The sequence below is a fragment of the Oncorhynchus nerka genome, linkage group LG22 (assembly GCF_034236695.1).
Source record: "Oncorhynchus nerka isolate Pitt River linkage group LG22, Oner_Uvic_2.0, whole genome shotgun sequence".
NCBI classification, from domain to species: Eukaryota; Metazoa; Chordata; class Actinopteri; order Salmoniformes; family Salmonidae; genus Oncorhynchus; species Oncorhynchus nerka.
Window position 1 is genome coordinate 20,227,278 of NC_088417.1, and position 13,313 is coordinate 20,240,590.

At 43.3% G+C, this 13,313-nt stretch overlaps 1 long non-coding RNA gene across 1 annotated transcript in view; it reads right to left on the reverse strand.

The window, feature by feature from the left end:
• LOC115104571 (uncharacterized) overlaps positions 1 to 1,669 on the reverse strand; it is a 1,827-nt gene extending 158 nt beyond the window's left edge. Inside the window, exons 1-4 of the long non-coding RNA XR_003859771.2 lie at positions 1,536 to 1,669; positions 1,137 to 1,260; positions 542 to 620; positions 1 to 420 (exon numbers count right to left, since the gene is read on the reverse strand). The exon at positions 1 to 420 is cut by the window's left edge and continues 158 nt beyond it. This is a non-coding gene — a long non-coding RNA (uncharacterized LOC115104571). The remainder of the gene's footprint in view (positions 421 to 541; positions 621 to 1,136; positions 1,261 to 1,535) is intronic.
• Between the last annotated feature and the right edge of the window lie 11,644 nt (positions 1,670 to 13,313).

A 13,313-nucleotide genomic window follows, 5' to 3' on the forward strand; every position in this document is an offset into this window, starting at 1 on the left:
AATTAATGCCGGGATGAGGTTGAAATAAATAAATAAATACATAAATAATCTGATAAAGAGAGCTTGAAATACTTAAATCACACAAATCATAATCTTCATTTTCACTGTCTTCTTATTATCTTAGTTCTGTAGTTCCTGGTTGAGAGAGATCTTAGTTCTGTAGTTCCTGGTTGAGAGAGATCTTAGTTCTGTAGTTCCTGGTTGAGAGAGATCTTAGTTCTGTAGTTCCTGCTTGAGAGAGATCTTAGTTCTGTAGTTCCTGCTTGAGAGAGATCTTAGTTCTGTAGTTCCTGCTTGAGAGAGATCTTAGTTCTGTAGTTCCTGATTGAGAGAGGCTGCTGAACCTGCTGCTGACGATGATGATGATCTAGGATCATGGTCTGAAGGTTATTTAATCAGTGGGTCACACTGTATTCCTCTCTGTGTGTGAAGAGAGAGAGAGAGAGAGAGAGAGAGGATTTAGGATTGAGCTAGTTTGTTCTGAAGGTTGTAGGGATTTGGGTTCATGGTGTAGTATGCAGTGTGTAAGGGGTTGACTGACCTGTTCCAGTGATGCTAGCTCAGCAGAGAGCCATCTGGCTTTGGGGTTGATGCACTTCCACTGCTCCCCACTGGCGAAACTGTGGAAGTACAGACAGACATACACAGACACACACAGAGACAGAAAGACACACACACACAGGGAGAGAGAGAGAGAGAGAGAGAGAGACAGAGAGAGAGAGAGACACAGAGAGAGAGAGAGAGAAAGAGATACAGAGGAAGAGAGAAAGAGAGAGAGACACAGAGAGAATGAGAGAGAGACAGACACAGAGACAGACAAACAGAGAGAGAGAGCGAGAGACAGGGACAGAAAGAGGGGAGGGAGAGTGGACGAGAGAGACAGGGACAGAAAGAGAGGAGGGCGAGAGGATGAGATAGGACGAGAGAGAGATATAATTAAAGATATGAATACAACCTCTTAAATTTCCAGGATACAAATTATATAATTACGTTCCCCCCTAACCAACCCTCAGATATAAATCGACCTGCGGCTGAATCTAGTTGCCTACCCATGGTCTAACGTATTAACTTGGTAAATGTGAGTATTTGCCTGCTCCTCTGCATCTGTGCGAATATGTGTGTGTGTGTGTTCTTACATGTATGCTTTGAGGTTACATTTCCCACGAGGCATCTGAATAAGACACAGTGTGATTGGTTCTGCTGGACGTTTTTTGGATGTCTTCAAACAGCAATTTAGAGGCCTCATTCCCTGGGAACGCACTGCATCACACACACACACTTTAAACATGCAGTACTTGACGCTATCAGCACACAAACAAACGTTAAATAGGCAGTACACACCAGCAACACACACTGCAACATAAGTGTAACATGCGCACAAAATCCGGAATCCAACACACACCATACTCACACGCACAGCAATACACTTCCAATATACCACAACTACACACTAACACAGCAATACACACACTGATGCTATATACCATAAATACACACACACACAACCAAAAACATACAACCACACCCACACTTACCTTCCAATGTAGAGGAGAGGATGGCCATGGTCAGCGCCAGTAGACACAGCACACGGCTAACAGAGAAAAACACACACATCTTCAAATGGTAGTTATGTCGCTAACGCTAGCTGCTAAACACTAGCTGCTGTTCTGATGTAGAGACAGGGAGTTAGGGTCCTCTTATAAGGCATTGGAAAACAGGAACTAATGAGGCCATAATTCACTGTGTTTCTTACAAATTTGGAAACACGCTGTCACTCTGAGTCAATGACACACATGCACACAGGCACTCGCGTTGCACAGTGTTATCGGATGGCAGAGATGGATAATCTCTAATGATGATTATTGCTTCATGTCGGCTTCAAGTAAGGCCCACACTCTTCAGGAGAAGTATGTTATTCAATAATTATTATTTTTATTGGTCAAGTGATCAAGTAAGTTTTCCTAGCAAGTCACACACAGTTTTATCTGATGGCATAGGTTGGGGAGCTGAGGTAAAGATAACCTTGGGGAGCTGAGGTAAAGATAACCTTGGGGAGCTGCTGAGGTAAGGATAACCTTGGGGAGCTGAGGTAAGGATAACCTTGGGGAGCTGAGGTAAGGATAACCTTGGGGGTGAGGTAAGGATAACCTTGGGGGGGGTAAGGATAACCTTGGGGAGCTGAGGTAAGGATAACATTGGGGACGTGAGGTAAGGATAACCTTGGGGACGTGAGGTAAGGATAACCTTGGGGGTGAGGTAAGGATAACCTTGGGGGGGTGAGGTAAGGATAACCTTGGGGACGTGAGGTAAGGATAACCTTGGGGGTGTGAGGTAAGGATAACCTTCAGGAGAACTATGACTCTGTTCTATGAAAATGATTTTTCTAGAAAGGCAAGCAGTGTAGTCTTTTCAATTAAGTAACTGTTGGGGGATGATGTTACCATTGAACGAGATGGCCACATTTAACAGAGCTATGCACAAGTAATTTCCAATTCTTAATCTTACCTCCACATTTCAAGTTCAACCCCATTAGCTTAAGTCAAAAAAGCCATGGCGGCTACAAAAGGTGACATAAATGTGACATTTTTACCCGGACTCGAGCAATAGCCACAGATAAAGCCTCAAAGAAACAGCTAGCTTCAGAAAAAGCTAGCGCCAGGAGCAAGAGGACCGGCCCAACAACTGCCAACCTCGTCCTCTGTCAAAGACATCCTTTCTGATCTGAGATCCCAACGTACAGAACTCAACATCAAACTAGATGGCATTAACTCTCAGTTCAGTGCGATAGGGAGCAAGGTGACAATCCTGGAAAATGCCTGACATCAATAACAAGATAACCATCAACACGGGTGCCTGGATGAGTCAGAGGAGCAAATCCTATCCATGGAAAACTCACTGGCAGATGCCATGGAAACAATAGCATCTGTAACACTTCGTTGACCAAGGCATCTTCAGGGGATTCAAATACCCAAAGGAGCTCAGGATCCTTCAAGGAGCCCTTACTTTAAAATGGCGCCGGAAGAAATGGTAGCAGTTTTACGGGCGCCTAACCAATTATGTGGCCGTTTTTGCATTATTTGTAACTTATTTTGTGCATAATGTTTCTGTCACAGTATCTTACGGCTAAAAAGAGCTTCTGGATATCAGGACAGTGATCACTCACCTCGGATTAGACTAAGATGAATTCTTCAACAAGTAGGATGCACAGGGTATACTGCTAACACCCGACAAGGCCAACATCCCCATTATTGGCAAGAGAAAGAGACGCAGGTAAAGAGGACACAAAGCAGGGTGCATCGTAAGGATCCGCAGAAGGTGAGTGGGAAAGCTGCCGTTACAGTCAATATTACTTGCCAACGTACAATCATTGGACAATAAATTAGACGAGGAAAGATCACAAATATTCTACCAACGGGACATCAAAGACTGTAACATCTTATGTGTCACGGAATCATGGCTGAATGATGACATGGATATTCAGCTAGCAGGATATATGCTGCACCAGCTAGATACAACAGCACACTCCGGTAAGACGAGCGGGGCGGTCTGTGCGTATTTGTAAACAACAGCTGGTGCACGAAATCTAAGGAAGTCTCTAGATTTTGCTCGCCTGAAGTAGAGTATCTTATGATAAACTGTAGACCACACTATTTGCCAAGAGAGTTTTCAGCTATACTTTTCATGGCTGTTTATTTACCACCACAGACAGATGCTGGCACTAAGACCGCACTCAGTCAGCTGAATCAGGAAATAAGTAAACAGGAAACCGCTCACCCAGAGGGGGCACTCCTAGTGGCCAGAAACTTTAATGCAGGGAAACTTAAATCAGTTTTACCTAATCTCTATCAGCATGTTAATGTGCAACCAGAGGGAAAAAATTCTAGATCACCTTTATTCCACACACAGAGTACAAAGCTCTCCCTCGTCTTCCATTTGGTAAATCTGACCACAATTCTATCCTCCTTATCCCTGCTTACAAGCAAAAATTCAAGCAAGAAGCACCAGTGACTCGGTCTATAAAAAAGTGGTCAGATTAAGCAAATGCTAAACTACAGGACTGTTTTGCTATCACAGACTGGAAAATGTTCCAGGATTCTTCCGATTGCATTGAGGAATACACCACATCTGTCACTGGCTTAACAATAAGTGTATCGAGGACTTCATCCCCACAGTGACTGTACATACATACCCCAATCAGAAGCCATGGATTACCGGCAACATTCCCACTGAGCTAACGAGTAGAGCTGCAGCTTTCAAGATGAGGGACTCAAACCCGGAAGCTTATAAGAAATCCTGCTATGCCCTCCGACGAACAGGCAAAGTGCCAATACAGGGCTAAGATTGAATGGTACTACACCAGCTCCGACGCTCGTCTTCTGTGGCAGGGCTTGCAAACTATTACAGACTGCAAAGGGAAGCACAGCCGCGAGCTGCCCAGTGACACGAGCCTACCAGATGAGCTAAATAACTTCTATGCTCGCTTCGAGGCAAGCAACACTGAGGCATGCATGAGAGCATCAGCTGTTCCAGATGACTGTGTGATCATGCTCTCCGTAGCTGACATTCACAAGGCCGCAGGGCCAGACAGTGCTCTGGGCATGTGCTGACCAACAGGCAATTGTCTTCACTGACATTTTCAACATATCCCTGATTGAGTCTATAATACCAACGTGTTTCAAGCAGACCACCATAGTCCCTGTGCCCAAGAACACTAAGGCAACCTGCCTAAATGACTACAGACCTGTAGCACTCACGTCCGTAGCCATGAAGTGCTTTGAAAGGCTGGTAATGACTCACATCAACACCATTATCCCAGAAACCCTAGACCTACTTCAATTTGCATACCGCCCAAACAGATCCACAGATGATGCAATCTCTATTGCACTCCACACTGCCCTTTCCCACCTGGACAAAAGGAACACCTATGTGAGAATGCTATTCACTGACTACAGCTCAGCGTTCAACACCATAGTACCCTCAAAGCTCATCACTAAGCTAAGGATCCTGGGACTAAACACCTCCCTCTGTAACTAGATCCTGGACTTCCTGACGGGCCACCCCCAGGTGGTGAGGGTAGGTAGCAACACATCTGCCATGCTGATCCTCAACACTGGAGCCTCTCAGGGGTGCGTGCTCAGTCCCCTTCTGTACTCCCTGTTCACCCACGACTGCGTGGCTAGGCACGACTCCAACACCATCATTAAGTTTGCAGACAACACAACAGTGGTAGGCCTGATCACCGACAACGACGAGACAGCCTATAGGGAGGAGGTGTGAGTGTTGACGAGGACAAGGCTGGAGATCACTCTGTCATGCTGATTGAGTTTGAATAACATACTGGAAGCTTCAAAATGAGGGTGGTGCTTGGAATCATTGTTCTTCCTCTGTCAACCATGGTTACCTGGAAGGAAACATGTGCCGTCATCATTGCTTTGCACAAAAAGGGCTTCAAAGGCAAGGACATTGCTGCCAGTAAGATTGCACCTAAATCAACCATTTATCAGATAATTAAGATCTTCAAGGAGAGCGGTTCAATGTTGTGAAGGCTTCAGGGCGCCCAAGAAAGTCCAGCAAGCGCCAGGACAGTCTCCTAAAGTTGATTCAGCTGCGGGATCGGGGCACCACCAGTACAGAGGTTGCTCAGGAATGGCAGCAGGCAGGTGTGAGTGCATCTGCACGCACAGTGGGGCGAAGACATTTGGAGGATGGCCTGGTGTCAAGAAGGGCAGCAAAGAAGCCACTTCTCTCCAGGAAAAACATCAGGGACAGACTGATATTCTGCAAAAGGTACAGGGATTGGACTGCTGAGGACTGGGGTAAAGTCATTTTCTCTGATGAATCCCCTTTTCGATTGTTTGTGGCATCCGGAAAAAAGCTTGTCCGGAGAAGACAAGGTGAGCGCTACCATCAGTCCTGTGTCATGCCAACGGTAAAGCATCCTGAGACCATTCATGTGTGGGGTTGCTTCTCAGCCTAGGGAGTGGGCTCACTCACAATTTTGCCTAAGAACACAGCCATGAATAAAGAATGGTACCAACACATCCTCTGAGAGCAACTTCTCCCAACCATCCAGGAACAGTTTGGTGACGAACAATGCCTTTTCCAGCATGATGGAGCACCTTGCCATAAGGCAAAAGTGATAACTAAGTGGCTCGGGGAAGAAAACATTAATATTTTGGGTCCATGGCCAGGAAACTCCCCAGACCATTGAGAACTTGTGGTCAATCCTCAAGAGGCGGGTGGACAAACAAAAACCCACAAATTCTGACAAACTCCAAGCATTGATTATGCAAGAATGGGCTGCCATCAATCAGGATGTGGCCCAGAAGTTCATTGACAGCATGCCAGGGCGGATTGCAGAGTTCTTGAAAAAGAAGGGTCAACACTGCAAATATTAACTCTTTGCATCACCTTCATATAATTGTCAATAAAAGCCTTTGACACTTATGAAATGCTTGTAATTATTCTTCAGTTTTCCATAGTAACATCTGACAAAAATATCTAAAGACACTGAAGCAGCAAACTTTGTGAAAATGAATATTTGTGTCATTCTCAAAACGTTTGGCTGTACATATTACCTCAATTACCCCGACTAACCGGTGCTTGTATGTCAGTGAAGACAACAAAGCCTCCTTCACTCACGCCGCCAAGCTTACCCTAGTAAAACTGACTATCCTACCGATCCTCGATTTTGGCGATGTCATCTACAAAATGGCTTCCAACACTCTACTCAGCAAACTGGATGCAGTCTATCACAGTGCCATCCGTTTTGTCACCAAAGCACCTTATACCACCCACCACTGCGACTTGTATGCTCTAGTCGGCTGGCCCTCGCTACATATTCGTCGCCAGACCCACTGGCTCCAGGTCATCTACAAGTCCAAGCTAGGTAAAGCTCCGCCTTATCTCAGTTCACTGGTCACGATGGCAACACCCATCCGTAGCACACGCTCCAGCAGGTGTATCTCACTGATCATCCCTAAAGCCAACACCTCATTTGGCCGCCTTTCGTTCCAGTACTCTGCTGCCTGTGACTGGAACGAACTGCAAAAATCGCTGAAGTTGGAGACTTTTATCTCCCTCACCAACTTCAAACATCAGCTATCCGAGCAGCTAACCGATCGCTGCAGCTGTACATAGTCTATTGGTAAATAGCCCACCCATTTTCACCTACCTCATTCCCATACTGTTTTTTAAATTTATTTATTTACTTTTCTGCTCTTTTGCACACCAATATCTCTACCTGTACATGACCATCTGATCATTTATCACCCCAGTGTTAATCTGCAAAATTGTATTATTCGCCTACCTCATGCCTTTTGCACACATTGTATATAGACTGCCCATTTTTTTTCTACTGTGTTATTGACTTGTTAATTGTTTACTCCATGTGTAACTCTGTGTTGTCTGTTCACACTGCTATGCTTTATCTTGGCCAGGTCGCAGTTGCAAATGAGAACTTGTTCTCAACTAGCCTACCTGGTTAAATAAAGGTGAAATAAAAAAAATAAAAAATAAAAAAATAGTCTCTCTACTGTATATAGCCTAGCTACGGTTATTTTTCACTGTTTGTTACTGTTGTTTTTTATTTCTTTACTTATCTATTGATCACCTAATACCTATTTTTAACTTTAAAATGGCACTGTTGGTTAGGGCCTGTAAGTAAGCATTTCACTGTAAGGTCTACTACACCTGTTGTATTCGGCGCACGTGACAAATAAAACTTTGATTTGATCTGATTTGACACTTCAAAACTCCTGAAGAGGCAAAGAGTTTTTTGAAGTACAATCATGGCCACTGAGAAATAGATCAATGGCTAAAAGAGATTAGTGTTATTACTAATGAAGGTAAGACAACCTATAGCTGCTATCGAATGACCCACCCGCCCTGACAAATGTCATTATAGCCGTCTAGTTTGTATTTATTTTCTTTTAGCTGAGAGAGGGATAGGCCCTATAGCATATCCTAGGCCTACTAACGTTTTAGCCTACTTTTATTTCCCCTTTTATGTCAAGTGAGAGAATGAACCATTTACAGCCTGTTATCTTGTCTGTAGAACATATAGGATATTGGCAGACAAAGTGATCAGATACTGTCAATTTATATTAGGCCTATAGCCTACTTTTGTTATTTGTATTTCTAATTTTCACATAGGCCTTCACCATTGATAGCCATTGATTACGACACATCTACACACCTAACGAGAGGTTCAGTGTGTCCATTTTATGCCTATGGTTATGACCGCCTTATCCTGTTGATATTTTGTTTTAATAATAACAAACTTATCCTATAGATCCCTCTTAGGAATTTACTCCCTCATTTCGGTTTTATTTAGTCCAAACGATTAGGCCTATGTCCTTTGGGGGATGTATTTGTAGGCTGGGCTATTGATTTTATTTACTTAATTTCTCCCTCTCTTTTTTACTGTGGTCTGGTGGGGGCTAGGTTGTCACTTACTTAATGCGGGGCGGAGAGAATCAGGCATTTTTTTATTTCTCTCTTGGGAGACGTTGTGCGTTGCGAACTGTTCCCATTTTTCGGAACACAGAATTGTGACTGAGCGTGGGGTTAACAGATCCAACAGGATATGTCGAGTTGTTTGGCAACTCGGCTGGGGTTTTCTTAGGGTAATTTCCTGCTGGAAGATGAACCTCCGGCCCAGTCTCAAACCTCTTAGAGACTGAAACAGGTTTCCCTTAAGAATTTCCCTGTATTTAGCGCCATCCATCATTCCTTCAATTATGACCAGTTTCCCAGTCCCTGCCGATGAAAAACATCCCCACAGCATGATGCTGCCACCACCATGCTTCACTGTGGGGATGCTGTTCTCGGGGTGATGAGAGGTGTTGGGTTTGAGCCAGACATAGCGTTTTCCTTGATGTCCAAAAAGCAACATTTTAATCTCATCTGACCAGAGTACTTTCTTCCATATGTTTGGGGAGTCTCCCACATGCCTTTTGGGGAACACCAAGCGTGTTTGCTTATTTGTTTCTTTAAGCAATGATCATGTGACAAATCATGTGACACTTAGATTGCACACAGGTGGACTTTATTTAACTAATTATGCGACTTCTGAAGGTAATTGGTTTCACCAGATCTTATTTAGGAGCTTCATAGCAAAGGGTGTGAATACATATGCACAAACCACTTTTCTTCTCTGTAGTTTTTTTTCATTTCACTTCACCAATTTTGACTATTTTGTGTATGTCCATTACATGAAATCCAAATAAATATCCATTTAAATTACAGGTTGTAATGCAACAAAATAGGAAAAACACCAAGGGGGATGAATACTTTTGCAAGGCACTTGTACCATGTTGTTATCATGTTGTGTTGCTGCCATGCTATGTTGTTGTCGTAGGTCTCTCTTTATGTAGTGTTGTCGTGATGTGTGTTTTGTCCTAAATGTTTATTTAATTTACTTTTAATCGACGTCCTCACAGGAGGCCTTTTGCCTTTTGGTAGGCCGTCATTGTAAATAAGAATTTGTTCTTAACTGACTTGCCTAGTTAAATAAAGGTTAAATAAAAGAAGAAAAGTCCCCACCACAAACCCTAGATCGGCAAAGATGTTGAACTCTCTTGCTAAAGAGATGAGACTGATATATATCTGGAGAGAGACTTATAGCTCATCTATGGACTACACATACTACTGTAATGTCCATAACACCTACTCCTGTATAGATACATTTTTATCCAAAAGTGTTCCATACATTCTGCCCCTTGTACAATCGGACCCATAGCACTTTCAGATCACGCCTTTGCCTGCCTCCACTTTGACCTCTGTAAAAACAGGTCAAAGAGCTGTAAATTCAACACCTTAATGTTATCAAACAAAGCATTCCATATATTGGTTACTACATCGATAGGCAACTACACACAAGACATCAAAGACTCTCCTGTTTCTCTGGCCACAATGTGGGATGCTGCCAAAGCCACACTAAGAACTCATCTAATTGTATATGCTTCCTCTAAGAAAAAAGCAATGGAAGCACTCAGGTTAGATCTTGAGAGGGAGCTGGAATGCTGCGAAAAAGTAGATAAACAATCCCCAGACAGCGCCTCCTGGAGTCAACTTAAAGTAGCCAAAACCAAACTAAACTTGGATTATACTCGGGAGACATACCAGAAATACCATGAGTATATGCTTCCTTACCAATTAAAAAAAGAGCAGTCAGAACGTACAATCATGGCCATCTGAACAGCAGATGACGAGGTCACATATGATCCAAATGAGATACATTTCATTTTCATGATTTTTACTGCTAATTATATACTTCTGAGAGAAAAGATACGGATGCAGAACTCCATTCCTACCTAGAGGGAATCTTGCAACCAAAACTATCAGAGACCGACCAAGAAGATCTCAACTCCCATTTTACTCCTGAGGAGGTCCTAGAGGCAATTATCTCCATGCCACCTCACAAGACCCCAGGCCCAGACGGATTTCTCAGAGAGTTCTACAAAGCTTTTTGGCCCCAGCTAAGCCCTATTTTCATGCCAACGCAAACAGTGCTCTCCCAGACTCTATGTACACAGCCCGCATTACGGTGTTGCTCAAAAAAGACAATTACCCTCTATCCTGCTCGTCCTTCCAGCCCATAAACTTGTTGAATTTCAACTATAAAATAATTACCACATTGCTTGCTAAAAGACTAAACAATCTTCTTACCAAAATATTAAACCCCTGTCTTGCTGGCTTCACTGGGTTCTGAGAAGGTGTTCCACACCCTTGTCTTGTTGGCCTCACTGGGTTCTGAGGTGTTCCACACCCCTGTCCTGCTGGCTTTACTGGATGCAGAGAAGGCGTTCGACAGGATGGAGTGGAGCTTTCTGTTCTCAGTCTTAGAAAAGTTCAATATGGGCCCAAACTTTATTAAATGGATTAAGTCCCCATATTCACATTCAAATGCCATGGTGACTACTAACGGTCTGAATACTGACAGATTCCCTTTGGGATGTGGCACAAGACAAGGATGCTTCCTGTCCCCCTTGCTCTATTTGTTGTGGGCGGAGCCTTTGGCGGAGTTGATAAGGGGCAATCCAAGTATTATGGGTGTTTCTGCAGGCGGCCTTCAGTACCTCTGAAAGTGGAACCTGTATGCATGTATTTCGGAGCTGTAGAGAGATTATCAGATTTGGTCAATCTATACACACTGCTGCACAGAAAATATTAGATGTACAGTTTTATACGACCCTGTGTCTCTAAATTCTTAATGCCCAGCAGGACTTTGTTCTTGAGCCAGACAGAGAAAATGTGTTTATGACTATCACATACTTTGCTAAGAAATGTATTCTTCTACTGAGGGCTTCTAATTCTTCTCCTACATTTAAAATGTGGATTGACCAGATTGTGTCTTTCTTACTCTTGAAAAGCTCACGAATGACCTTGGCAAGAGACAGCCCAGGTTGGATAGACTCTGGTCTCCACTACTCAACTATATTTGAAATTGGACAGAGAGAATGGGGTGATTTGGGAAATTAGTGTATATACATGTTGTGTCAGATGCTGTAAAAACAAATGATGATTTGCTCATTGTCTCAGCTAAAGCTGGAAATAGCTAACATGATCCCAGATAGTGCTGCTGCAAATTTGTTGTTTTGTTCGATATTTTATACTATTATTTATATCTGCCACATCTGTGAATGTGAAATGTGTTTAGTTTGTGGATTGAAAAACAAGAAAACGTTAAAAATATCGGAACCATGCAGCTCAAAGATGCACTGTCCTATTTCAGTCTATAATAACTGTCAGAGGTGGTTTGGTGTAGGACCCTTGTGTGATGTGTACCCTTGCCTGAGACCTGAAGATGTGTTAGCTCTCTTTGCTAATGCTTTGGCATATAATACAGTATTGTGGCATCCAATCAGTCCCAAACACAAACGATGGCCTCCGCTCAGTTAAAACCACTAAACCAGGTGTCTGGGATAAATCCACTGCATTCTTCCTACTTAGCTATTTGAAAGTAGAAATGTTACATATAGCTCCCAAATAAACAAAAGAGTAATTAGTTGACTTAAACACTTGGCCTAAGTAGCATAGGCTGTTGGCAAATGTAAAATATTCATTATTGGTAACTATCAGGAAACGACACTATACCATTACCATGTAATTGCTGAGTACATATCAGGTAGAGAACAGTAAAATAAATATTGTCTCTGTCTGAAAGGTTCTGATCAGCTTCAGTAAAATATGACATTTTATTTTATGATTGGATCTGTCCATCCTATTTGTTTAGGGAGTTTTTATTAGGTTGCTAGGCAGAGAGAGGGGTGGAGGTATAGAGAGCGGGAATATCAGTTACTCACCCCTCCCAGTCCCAGCTCCCTCCCACTCCAACTATTAATAATAACCACAGAGGTCCGTATTAGACTGCACACTGGGTTATTCATAGGACTTACCATTAGGCCGTGAGACAATTGAGACATGAATTGTGCCTGTGTGCCATTCAAAGGGTGAATGGGAAAGACAAAAGGTTTAAGTGTCTTTGAATGGGAGAAGGTAGTAGGTGCCGGTTTGAGTGTGTCAAAAATTGCAACGCTGCTGGGTTTCCCCTGTGTATCAGAACGGTCCACCAGCCAGAGGACATCCAGCCAACCTGACACAACTGGAGTCAACATGGGCCAGCATCCCTGTGGAACTCTTTCGACACCTTGTAGAGTCCACACCCCGACGAATTGAGGCTGTTCGGAGGGAAAATGGGGTCTCAACTCAATATTAGAAAGGTGTTCCTAATGTTCTGTATACGCTCAGTGTATACACGTACTGCGACATACACACATGCGCGTGCCCACGTGCACGCGTGCCCACGCACACACACAGAGTTACAGAGGAAAGCCCCTTCATACACACACACACACACACATAGTTTTAGTGCATCTAACAATCTCAAAACAATTTTGAGCAATGAACAATCTCACTTAATTTGAGATGTCATCTAATTTCCAACCACTACAGAAACGACAGTTCCTTCCTGTGTGTGTTAGTCAATCTGACTCCACTACGTCCACTATGAGGAACCTATAAGTCACTTTTTCCTACTCAATGCAGATGACTGTAGTGTAAGCATAGCCGTATATGACTATTTCTGTGTCAGTTACATAAATATGTATAGAGGACTCTAATAACCAAAAGTCAGTTTTAGCATAGGCAGCACCATTGAGGGCTTTCACCATTTTGAAGTAGTCAACTGGGTGGGACTTCTTATGGGTTAAAGAAAGATCACATAATTCCATCCAGGTTATGAGGGGGGGGGGGGGGGGGGTCAGCCAATTAATTATAATTGAGAGCAAAAATTCCAGACTGCAGGTGGC